This window comes from Astyanax mexicanus, chromosome 4 (genome assembly GCF_023375975.1).
Source record: "Astyanax mexicanus isolate ESR-SI-001 chromosome 4, AstMex3_surface, whole genome shotgun sequence".
Classification (NCBI taxonomy): Eukaryota; Metazoa; Chordata; class Actinopteri; order Characiformes; family Acestrorhamphidae; genus Astyanax; species Astyanax mexicanus.
In genome coordinates this window covers 22,992,939-23,005,539 of record NC_064411.1, presented here as the reverse complement: position 1 = coordinate 23,005,539, position 12,601 = coordinate 22,992,939, and the positions used below count along the sequence as shown (strand labels likewise).

General features: G+C 40.3%; 3 protein-coding genes across 3 annotated transcripts in view; all 3 read left to right on the top strand.

The window, feature by feature from the left end:
• Positions 1 to 12,601, top strand: part of LOC125780501 (zinc finger protein 239-like) — a 1,096,042-nt gene that overhangs the window by 883,952 nt on the left and 199,489 nt on the right. The window lies entirely within an intron of this gene.
• The window catches only part of LOC125801162 (zinc finger protein 585A-like), a 270,147-nt gene that overhangs the window by 58,057 nt on the left and 199,489 nt on the right, over positions 1 to 12,601 (top strand). The window lies entirely within an intron of this gene.
• LOC125801414 (zinc finger protein 271-like) overlaps positions 1 to 12,601 on the top strand; it is a 233,679-nt gene that overhangs the window by 36,687 nt on the left and 184,391 nt on the right. The gene's annotated exons all lie outside the window — the stretch shown is intronic.

The following is a 12,601-nucleotide window of genomic DNA, read 5'->3' as shown; positions in this document are numbered from 1 at the left end:
GTCTTTCCTCACTTAATAGAGAAAACTGGCTAACCATATAATTCATGCTATGTTTTTCTTGTGTCTTGTACACATTTTGTATGCATCGGTGTTGCTTGCTTGCAATTTGACCCCAGGTTATTTTAGCTTTATAAAACATAAAAATATCAGAATTTTACACACACATGTGTTGAATGATGTAAAGGTTAATATGACATGCAATTTTATAATCTTCAAAAACAATTCAGATTCCTAAAATAACATTGTTATAACTGTATTAGTGCAAGAACCACTAACAATTCACGCGATGGGGGCGGGGAAAACATAATTCTCATGAGAACTTGATATTTCTCATTCTGTGGAGGAATATATTGTTCCTACAAACATATTAATAGTTCACACAACATAGTGGTTATGCAGAGATATAAAAGGTTTCACAGCAGTTTCTAAACCAGTTCTCTGTGTGTTCTCTCTCTCTCTCTCTCTCTGTCTCTACTGAAAATGACGTCTAAGAAAAGGTTTTCTCTCAGTGAGGATTTCTCACATCTCTTTTACCATGACAGAGACATAGAGGAGAATGTGTCTGAGAAAAAGGAGGACTTTAGAGAGGATCCTGATTATAATGAATCCTCCACAATCTATAGAGGCATAGTTAGAAAGACTTGGATTTAATCCCACATGTAAGTCTACATTGTGTTGCTCAGTGAAAAGGTGAAGAAAGAACAGGTGTTTGGGCTGCAGACAGATCCAGCACGTCTCTAAACACAGTCCATGTCTCCTCTGTGTCCTACGCTTCAATAGCACAGAAACAAGGCAGGACTGATGAGAGCTTAATAAACTCAGCAATATGGGATGAATGGAACAAGTAGGATCTTCTTCTTTACAATCCAGACTCCCATGTGACTAAGCATTCTGCTTGTTTGTTTTTTTTCCTGTGGTCAAATTGACCCTAAACATAATACTTGTTACTATTCTTGATAACATTAAATCTTTTTCATTACAAATGTTTTTTTTTAATGACTATTCAAGTAGTCAACAAACAAATATAGCATGTGACATAAACTTGGGTACAACTTTTCTTAATATATAATAATTTTTTGTAGTTTGAAATTGCTGGGGTGAAATTGACCCCAAACATAAAAGGTGTTAGTAAATTTGAAGATAACAGGAGGATTAAAACTACCCCAACAAACAGCACTTACCAATTTTACTCAAAGGTCAGAAATATTGTTAAAGTAGAAATTGTGACATTTCTTTTCAACACTTTCTTCAATACAGAGATCTATTAGAACTATAAAATCTTTACGATTCTTTCAATATGTAAGAGTGCTTTACACCAAGACCCCATATGTTAACAAATGATTCTTAATGTGCTTGACTTGGTTCTCACTGTTGATGGTTTAAGTGTGAAGTAGCCTTCTATACAGAAATCAGGATGGTCCATTGTGATGTTAGAGAGTGATTTTACAGGGAGTAGGTGTGAATGACCTCAATTTATGGAAAGCTTTCAGAATACATAAATAGTAAGACTTTAGACAAGGTGAGCAACAAACAAGATCTGCTGCAGTACGATCTCCTTTTCAAGAATCTGCAGGACATCAAGGTAAATGTACAGTTGTGGTCAAAAGTTTACATACACTTGTAAAAAAACATAATGTTATGGCTGTCTTGAGTTTTCAATAAGTTCTACAACTCTTATTTTTCTGTGATAGAGTGATCGGAACACATACATGTTTGTCACAAAAAACAGTCATAAAATTTGGTTCTTTCATAAATTTATTATGGGTCTGCTGAAAATGTCACCAAATCTGCTGGGTCAAAAATATACATACAGCAACACAATTTGTCAATTTTGGTGATGTAGCGAGTTGTGTCAATCAAATTAGCTTCATGTCATGGCCTCTTCACTTCTTGTAAGTGATTCTGATTGACTACAGCTGTTGACTTCTCATGAGCCCATTTAAATAGGGCTCATTTGACCCAGTGATTAGACTCAGCTACAAAAGCTACAATGGGAAAGTCAAAGGAACTCAGTGTGGATCTGAAAAAGCGAATTATTGACTTGAACAAGTCAGGGAAGTTACTTGGAGCCATTTCAAAGCAGCTACAGGTCCCAAGAGCAACTGTGCAGACAATTATACGCAAGTATAAAGTGCATGGAACAGTTGTGTCACTGCCACGATCAGGAAGAAAACGCAAGCTATCACATGCTGCCGAGAGGAGATTGGTCAGGATGGTCAAGAGTCAACCAAGAATCACCAAGAAGCAGGTCTGCAAGGATTTGGAAGCTGATGGAACACAGGTGTCAGTCTCCACAGTCAAGCGTGTTTTACATCGCCATGGACTGAGAGGCTGCCGTGCAAGAAAGAAGCCCTTGCTCCAGAAAAGGCACCTTAAGACTCGGCTGAAGTTTGCTGCTGATCACATGGACAAAGATAAAACCTTCTGGAGGAAAGTTCTCTGGTCAGACGAAACAAAAATTGAGCTGTTTGGCCACAACACCCAGCAATATGTTTGGAGGAGAAAAGGTGAGGCTTTTAATCCCAGGAACACCATGCCTACTGTCAAGCATGGTGGTGGTAGTATTATGCTCTGGGGATGTTTTGCTGCCAGTGGAACTGGTTCTTTGCAGAAAGTAAATGGGATAATGAAGAAGGAGGATTACCTCCAAATTCTGCAGGAAAACTTAAAACCATCAGCCCGAAGGTTGGGTCTTGGGCGCAGTTGGGTGTTCCAACAAGACAATCACCCAAAACACACATCAAAAGTGGTAAAGGAATGGCTAAACCAGGCTAGAATTAAGGTTTTAGAATGGCCTTCCCAAAGTCCTGACTTAAACCCCATTGAGAACATGTGGACAGTGCTAAAGAAACGGGTTCATGCAAGAAAACCATCACATTTAGCTGAACTGCACCAATTCTGTCAAGAAGAGTGGTCAAACATTCGACCTGAAGCTTGCCAGGAACTTGTGGATGGCTACCAAAAGCGCCTAGTTGCCGTGAAAATGGCCAAGGGACATGTAACCAAATACTAATGTTGCTGTATGTATATTTTTGACCCAGCAGATTTGGTGACATTTTCAGCAGACCCATAATAAATTTATGAAAGAACCAAATTTTATGACTGTTTTTTGTGACAAACATGTATGTGTTCCGATCACTCTATCACAGAAAAATAAGAGTTGTAGAACTTATTGAAAACTCAAGACAGCCATAACATTATGTTTTTTTACAAGTGTATGTAAACTTTTGACCACAACTGTAAATAAAATGTAACCATAATATTTTAAATGAAATTTTGATTGTCTACTGGAATCAATGTCACAATTGGTGCTCTAACAACAGCACTGATCTTTCCATAGTAATAAGTAAGTGCCATTTGTTGGGGTAGATTGAAGTCACTCTAACAATGAAATATATTTTTCTGATAAACTTGTGCACATTTCTATCTCTTCTATCTCTGAGTGTCACTCTAACTGTAGCCATCTTACCTAAATTGAAATGTAATTGCAAACAAGTTGGGGCATCACTTGAAGTTTACCATCAACAGTGAGGACCAAGTCCATCTGGTACAACTTTAGCATTTATTACATACAGTGTTAAAAAGATTGTATCAATTTAGTGTACATTTTTGAACAGTGTTAACTTGCATGGTAAATTTTGTCAGTACAAAATTGTTTAAATATTCATGGTGACCATCACAAAGTGAAGCATTGATTATTTAATACAAGGAGTAAGTGCTTCTCTTTGGGTGGTCAAAATGTTTATATTGATCAATTAAAGGAAAGCTCTTTAGCATTTATTACATACACAGTGTTAAAAAGGTTATACATTATTTACCATTAAAATTCCTTAAAATAATGGCTCAGATCATAATTAACTAACAGGGTCTAATACATTTTTAAACATTGGTTATTTAGTAATATGTGAATGTCTTGTTTAAAGTCATTTAACATTTTATGTTTGATATTGTGGACAAATTTTTAAAAATCCACTTATTCTTATGCAATTTCACTTCTTACCTGTTTTACCTGAACATCTCCTCGCTATAATCCCTCTGGAAACAAATTCTTTATTTTTAAATGTAAATTTTCAAGCTGACTTTTATATTAGCAACTGTTGCTCATTTCACAGCAATGTTCAGCAGCAACTCCATGAACAGCTGGCAGAAAGACATGTGACTTTCCCATCAAAATAAAAGTCCGCCTATAAAATATTACATTTAAAAAGAAATAATTGGTAGCGAGGTAAGGGTCAGGTAAGACTCTGTAAAGTGGAATTTCACTCTGCCACTAGTGTTTTTTTAAGTAATGTTGATTAACTTACTGATTTAACAGAAAACTCACAATTTTACTGTGATTATAAACATAGTTTGAAAATATATAAATAAAACAAAATGTTAGCAAATTGCAGTATCTTTATCCACGCTGTTTTATTAAGCGTAGTCTTATTAAGAAATCCCAGTTAAAACCATTAGTGTGGAATAGCAAGTGTACCACAGTAATACAGTTCTGCTGTAACTATATTAATATATTTTAAATTCAGGACACACTTTACACACTTTCATTAACCCAAAATAACACCAAAATATTCAGTATTATGAAGGAAAATACATCAGAGTAAGTGAATTTCTAAAAAATGGTCAACAATACCAACAATCCATTATTTAATTACCATACTTTAGACATTATTACTAAATTACTAAATTACTTATGTTTCAAATGCAGTAGATCTTGTTAATTAATGATGATCTGAGTCATTTGTTTAAAGTATTTTAATGGTTAATAATGTCTGAACTTGTCTTCTAAGAATGAACTGAAGCATAACTTAATAATTTTACAGCGTTTATTACTGTTGTAAGTAGGGCTGAAACGATTAGTCGACATAATCGACAACGTCGACTACAAAAAATTGTCGACGAGGAATTTCATTGTCGACGCGTCGGTATTTTTGCAATGCACTGAAGGAACTATAGGGGGCAGTATCACTTACGCTGCCTACAACGAGAGCGGTCAGTGCTAACAAAGAAGAGCAGCTTGAATGATGGCGCAGCATGAAGACGGAGAGGCAGCGAAAGCGAGACCTAAACTTTCCAAAGTTTGGGGACATTTCAGCCAAAATAAAGAAAAAAAACAAGTTGAATGCAGACACTGCAAAGCAGAGTTATCATTTCACGGCAGCACCACGGTGATGCATGAGCATCTAAAACGCAAGCACCCTGGAGCTCTGAGTTCAAGCGCTAGTTCGGACGGGTAAGTTTTTACATTGCTTCTGTAACAGAGTTCAAACATACAAGTGTTTTATTGTTAGAATTCCCCAAAATTCTTCTCCTTATATTCTGCCTGTATTGATATAGAGTGGCTGGGTTGGAATGGCTCCTCCCCTTTTCCCCTCTTATATTTCCTCCCCTCACCCTGCCTCTTCCCTTTCTGTACATGATGTGTAATGGAGAGGTAGGTGTCAGAAACTGCTTTGATTTTAATCCAAAATAATCCTATATTTTAATATAATCGTAAAACTCCAAATTGTTCTATATATGTCCCCAAGTTTATTAACAACTATTGTACATTAAAATATCTTGCTAGTAATCAATATTAAAACTTTTAGATGCATGGTTGTGCACTGCTAATGCTACAGCACATGGTCTATGCTAGCATGCAGGCTAACTAGCTAATTATTCCCTGTTTTTATATGCTTTTATACTTAAGAGAGGAGCGGAGAGGAGAAAAGAGGTGCCAATCTAGCCAGAGCTAAAGCCTGTTTCTGTTTATCTGTTTATCAGGTATGAGGAGTTTTATTTTATGTGTTAAAAAGTTTTGTAGAGCGCTTAGGCTAAGTGGCTAAATGGCTGAGCTAATTATGCTAGTTTGAGCATGGTCTAACCTATTAAATGCTAAGCTAAATATCTTTGACTCTGTTATTAAGTTTTATTATCTTGTAAGCCTGTACATCTCTGCAAATATGGGCCCTTTCTGTACATGATGTGTAATGGAGAGAGAGGAGCGGAGAGGAGAAAAGAGGTGCCAATCTAGCCAGAGCTAAAGCCTGTTTCTGTTTATCTGTTTATCAGAATAAAATCCAGTAAAGACACAACGCAGAGTCTGTCATCTCTAACCACCGGTCACACTTGGTGCCGTGATCCTTTTGGATTCCAAGATCATCGCTTGCTTGATCACCGTGGATTGCTGACATTCTCCTCAAGCTGCTCAGCCTGGTGCAGACTGGATCCCCCCTCCTCCCCTCCCCCCTCTGCTGCCTGCGTGTGTGTGAGTCTGGCTAAAGGCAGAAGGATTCTCAAAGCAGAATAGTTCATTTACATGCTCTGATTAATTACTAATAAATTTTAAAGGGAAAGTATACAGTCTAGTTAATTACTAATATATTTTAAACGGAAAGCATACAGTCTAGGTAACTACAAAAAAAAAAAAATAATAATAATAAAATAATAGGGGGAATTATACAACTTAATTTGAAGGTTTTTTTAAGTGACCCTGTTTAAACTGTGATTCCATTATATGCAAATAACCTCTAATTCAGATTGCATTACACATGTTGTACTGATGAAGTGTGTTAGTTTTATTATGTAATTTTATTTTTTTTACTTTTTTTTTTACAAAGCAAAGGCGTAAGCTTCAAACATGTCAGGGTCTGATACACATAAAGACAGAGAACACAGTCCTTTTTCTCAGAATGTGACATATGCATTTGGGAGGGGTTCACCAGTCATAGGTTATGGGAGAGGCAGACCGGCAGCCTCTAACTTAGAAAGCCAGGATGACACAGTTAACCAGTTAATGTCAGATTGTCACAAAGGCCCAGCAGCAGTCTCCACTCCCATTGGCCACAATGTTTCTGAGTCTCTGCCCCCAGTAATAAGCACAGATGTCTTAAGTGATGTTATGGCTGGCTTAGCCAAGCAAATAAGTGACAGTATCACTGCTAGTATCCAAACCATGTACCAACAAAGCAACTCTCAGAGTAGCAACCATCAGTCACAGTCTGTCTTTGATGCTTCAAAGCTGAATATTACAGTCCAGTCAGATGTTAAGCCACCTCCTCTTTTTCGTGGTGATGGTATGGACAGTCTTTCAGTCCATGAGTGGGAAGACATAATGATGAGCTACCTTCGTCATGTAAACTATGCTGAAGAAGAAATTGGAGAGTTTATCCTAAGTCGACTGACAAGCAAAGCTAAAGACATGGTGAAAGTTTCTCTACGTAGTAACTCACAGCTGCACTCCTGCAGCCCAACTGCTATATTTGATATTCTAAAATGCCATTTCAGTGAGTTGACATACTCCAATATGCCTATGAGAGACTTCTATAACACAGTCCCCAAGGCTGGTGAGAGTCCTATGGATTACTGGATTCGTCTCAATAAGGCCATAGACGTAGCAGATGAGTGTTTGAAGAGACGGAGTAAGAGTGTTGAGGATCAAAGTGCTGAAGTTGTAATGATGTTCATCTCCCATTGCCCAGACCCTGGTCTTGCGTTGTCTTTCTCTTTCAAGTCAGCAGAAAAATGGACTGCAGCCGAGGTCCAAGAAAGACTGGATGCCCACCAGAGAGATGTGAGGAAAGGAACAGCCCATGCTGTACGACCATCGGTTCCAGCACATAGACTGGGTCTAGCACCAATCACCCAAGCACTTATCAAACAAGACGAGTTCCAACATCCTCTTCATGACACTAAACAGCACCGTGATGCTTCAGCAATGCTGTCAATGCCCTCCTCTGATCATTCAGCCACAGAGCCAGGCCTTAGACAGGTAGTGAGTATGCTTGACAAAGTGCTTTCACTGTGCAGTACGACTCTTTCCTCTTCTAATGTGCACCACAAGCAACCCTATAGCACACAAAGCCAAACCCGACAGCCTTGCAGAGTATGTGGTAAAAGAGAACACTCAACGTATGATCACTGTAAACTTCACCGACTTTGTCGTCACTGCTTGAAAGCAGGGCACTTCAAAAGTGAGTGCCCAGAAGCTACCCAGCCTCAAGTGACCAATACACAGACTCCCAACAGTTCTTTAAACTAATTAGCCCATGTAGTGAGAGGGGAAACATGGGCAGAGTTAATGCAACCCTCGCTGAGCCAGATTTGGAAACAATTTATGTTAACAGTTGTGCACACTTACCAGCAGAGAAAACAGCCATTTTTGTAGGTTCACAGAGACTAGAGGGAGCCAGTGAATTGTTTTATACTCCAGTAATAGTCAGTGGCCAGGTTACATTAAAAGGACTGTTAGACTCTGGTTCCATGTCATGCACAATCAGTGAAGAGGGTGAACTAAAACTGAGAAATGCTGGTGTTCTTCCCTGCCCACAGCCATCTCCAAGTAATATAGTGCTCATTGGCTGTGGTGGCTTAACTACTCACCCGAAGTGCATATATGAGCTGAATGTTGAGATATGTGAATCTAAATTGATTGTACCAGTCTTGGTTGTTCCTGGCCAGCGTGATGAATTCATTATTGGAACTAATGTCATCAAGCCTGTTATACAGAAGATGAAATCTGACAAAAAGTACTGGACTCTCATCTCATCCAGGACTGAGGACTCAGAGTGTGAGCAGCTGCTTGAGTTACTAAGCTGTGTTTCTCAGAGGTCAGACCGGAAGTCAGTAAGTAAAGCTGGCACAGTGAAGTTGCAACAAGCAGTCACACTACTCCCGAAAAAGGAGTATTTAGTATGGGGAAAACTACCAAGCAATGCCAACGTGTCACCAGGAGCCACAGTTGTGGTTGAACCTACTTCATCTCGTGCTGGCCCTAGGAACATTCTAGTGGGTAGAGTCATAACACCCATGTGGGGGGACCGCTGGGTTCCAATGAAGGTCATGAATGCGTCCCTTAACCCTGTCACACTAAAGCGCAACACCAAGCTGGCAGATGTATCTTATTGTCTTGCTGTTGAAGACCTTCCAGTCACTGAAGATGTGTCTCAAAGTCATCCTGTACATGCACACCTTCAAATTCATCACAAGTCAACATTTTCTGATACTAAGCAGATGCTTTTGGATTGCGGATTGACTGACATAAACATTGATGCTTGTGAAGTCTCAGAAACTTGGAAAGCTAAGCTTGCTGAACTGTTGGTGAGGTTTCAAGATGTCTTCTCTAAAGGGAAGCTGGACTGTGGCGAGGCAAAAGATTTTGTACATAGGATTCATCTTGCTGATGATCGACCCTTCAGGCTTCCATATCGTAGGGTTCCACCTGCTCACTATCACAAGCTGAGAGAGGTACTGAATGAAATGGAAGAGAAGGAGATTATTAGCAAATCAATAAGTGAATATGCCTCACCCCTTGTCATGGTCTGGAAGAAGAACGGAGATCTGAGGATCTGCACCGATTTCCGTTGGCTTAATGCCAAGACCATTAAGGATGCTCATCCTTTACCACATCAGGAAGATTGCCTCGCTGCACTTGGTGGAAGTACCTATTTCAGCACCATGGATTTAACATCGGGATTCTACAACATCCCGCTTCATGAGGCTGATAGAAAGTACACTGCTTTTACGACGCCACTAGGTCTATATCAGTACAACAGACTCCCGCAAGGCCTTTGTAACAGCCCAGCGTCATTCATGAGAATGATGCTCTCCATATTTGGAGACTTAAACTTCTCCACGCTCCTGTGCTACTTAGACGATTTGCTCCTGATGGCACCTTCAGAGGAGGAAGCACTGAAACGTCTTGAAGTTGTACTGACTAGATTAAGAGCAAACAACTTAAAGCTCTCCCAGGAGAAGTGTCACTTCCTACGCCGGTCTGTGCGATTTCTGGGCCACATAATCGATAGTGAGGGTGTATCTGTTGACCAAGAGAAGGTGAAGGTAATCTCTGGCTTTACAACTAAAGACCTAATGATGGAGGATGGTTATACCCCGTCACAGAAACGAATAAGATCCTTCCTGGGAATGATCCTATATTACCAACATTTCATCCCTGACTGTTCATCGATTGCGAAACCTTTGTTTGCCCTAACAGCTGGCCAGAAACGTAAAGGTAAAGGAGGAAAATGTGGCAGAAGACCTGGCACCTTTCGTGAGCTGAAACCAGAGGACTGGACACCAGCCTGTGAGATGGCTTTTGGTGACTTGAAGAAAGCACTTTTGTGCAGTGTGGTCCTAGCCCATCCAAATTTTGACAAACCTTTTATTCTTTCCACTGATGCTTCCCTTGATGGCATTGGGGCTGTTCTATCACAAGTTTTGGATGGTGAAGACAAAGCTAGACCAATAGCCTTTGCCAGTAAGTCCTTGAGTCGGAGTCAAATGAATTACCCAGCACATAGACTTGAGTTCCTGGCACTTAAGTGGTCTGTGTGTGACAAGTTTAGTCACTGGCTCAAAGGTCACAAATTTACAGTCTGGACAGACAATAACCCCCTCACATACATCATGACCAAGCCTAAGTTAGATGCATGTGAGCAGCGATGGATTTCAAAGCTTGCGCCATACAGCTTTGAGATCAAGCATGTTCCAGGTAAGCAAAATGTTGTGGCTGACGCTCTGAGCCGAGACCCATTTGTCAAGCCTATTAGCAAAAGACTCTTGTCAGAACCGTATACCATCCTGTTGGAGCAAGCATGCAAAGTGGAGAATGAGTGCATTCAAGACGCATTTCGTCTGTCATGTCAGCCTCAAATATTGACAGGTCTTCCAACGTGTGATCCAGAGCCTCTGTCCATGTTGGAAAATGAAGTCTCTTGTGTTCTCAGTTCTCATGAAGCATGGGATGATGTGCCTAAGCAGCGAATTGCTTCACTGGCAGGCCATGTTAATGAACTTATTCCTGAAGGTCAAGGCACTTTTCCCACTTGGACCACAGATGAATTAAGATCACAACAACTGCAGGATGATGCCATCACTAGAGCCCTGTTTTATGTTGGGAGAAAACGTAGGCCATCCAGACGTGAGCGTTCAAATGAAACCCCTCAGGCTCTGAAATTGTTGAAACACTGGGAGAAGTTGACACTGATAGATGGTTTGCTCTACAGAGTTTCCAAAGATCCTTTGACCAAACACAAGAGATTCCAATTTGTCCTGCCTGAGTCTCTAAAGAAGGATGCACTGAACGGTGTTCATGATCTGGCCGGACACCAGGGTCAGCCACGTACTCTTTCTTTGGCGCGCCAGCGATTTTTCTGGTGTAACATGGAAAAAGACATTAGGAGCTATGTTAGGTCCTGTCAGAGGTGTGTTTTTAGCAAAACTCCAGAACCAGCAGCAAGAGCCCCGTTGGAAAGTATTAAAACCACTGCTCCACTGGAACTTGTCTGTATAGATTTTTGGTCAGCTGAAGACAGTAATAACAAAACAGTAGACGTTTTAGTAGTGACAGATCATTTCACAAAACTAGCACTTGCTTTCCCCTGCCAGGACCAAACAGCTAAGAAAGTAGCAAAGAAGCTGTGGGATAACTTCTTTTGTGTTTATGGATTCCCAATACGCATCCACTCCGATCAGGGGGCAAATTTTGAAAGCGAACTCATTGCTGAGCTCCTCGAATTGGCTGGTGTTGTGAAGTCCAGAACCTCGCCATATCACCCCATGGGAAATGGAGGAACAGAGAGGTTCAACCGAACACTGGGGAACATGTTGAGATCCTTACCACCAAAATCAAAGCATAAATGGCCTCAAATGATTCAGTCATTGACGTTTGTATACAACTGTACTGTGCATGAGACAACTGGATTTGCACCCTTCTTTTTGATGTTCGGCAGAATACCCAGGCTGCCTGTAGACCTGATGTTTAAAAATGTGCTCCAAGATGAGAAGGTATGTGACTATGACACCTATGTGAAATCATTGGTAAGTGATCTTCGGTCAGCCATGCTTCTAGCACAAGAGAACTCTGCTGCAGAACAAAAGCACCAAGCTCAGCAATATAACAAAAAGCTTAAGGGTCTCTCTCTGTCAATTGGCGACCAAGTCCTTGTGGCTAACAAAGGATGCAGAGGCAAACGCAAGCTCGCAGACAAGTGGGAGTCATGTATCTATACTGTTGTGTCCTCTAAGCCCTCACTCCACATCTACAAAGTTCAGGATCGTGATGGTAATGAGAGGGTGTTGCACAGAAATCTTCTTCTACCAGTCAACTTCCTGCCCATAGACGAACCACAGAGTGAAGAGCCTAGTCTTATCAGTGACAGTATTGAAAGTCAGTCCCTTTCTGCAGACATTCTTGATTCTGAACAAGATTCTGTTTCAGTTTCTCCAAGCATGGCTATTTCACCCTCAAAAGAAAGAGATCTTTCCTCAGAGCATAGTCATAGAGACAATTGGACTTCTTCTTGGATTCAGAAACACTCTGCTGGACAGAGAAGAGACACTAGTCTGTTGGAAGATGACTTTGCAAGTGGGAACCCAAATGAACAGCTTCCTAATGACACCATCCAACCTTTGTCTGAATCAAGCCCCAGACAGTCCCCATCTACAGACTGGCCTCCTGACCATCTCACATCCAGATTTGGAAGAGCTATAAAACCAGTTTGCCGGTTGATAGAATCAATGGTCCAGCTAGAGAGCATATTCAGTACTGACACAACAAGGTCAACAGTTATTCATGTTTAATCCAAGCTGTGAAAATACTTTTCGTTACTGTTTCAATACTTAC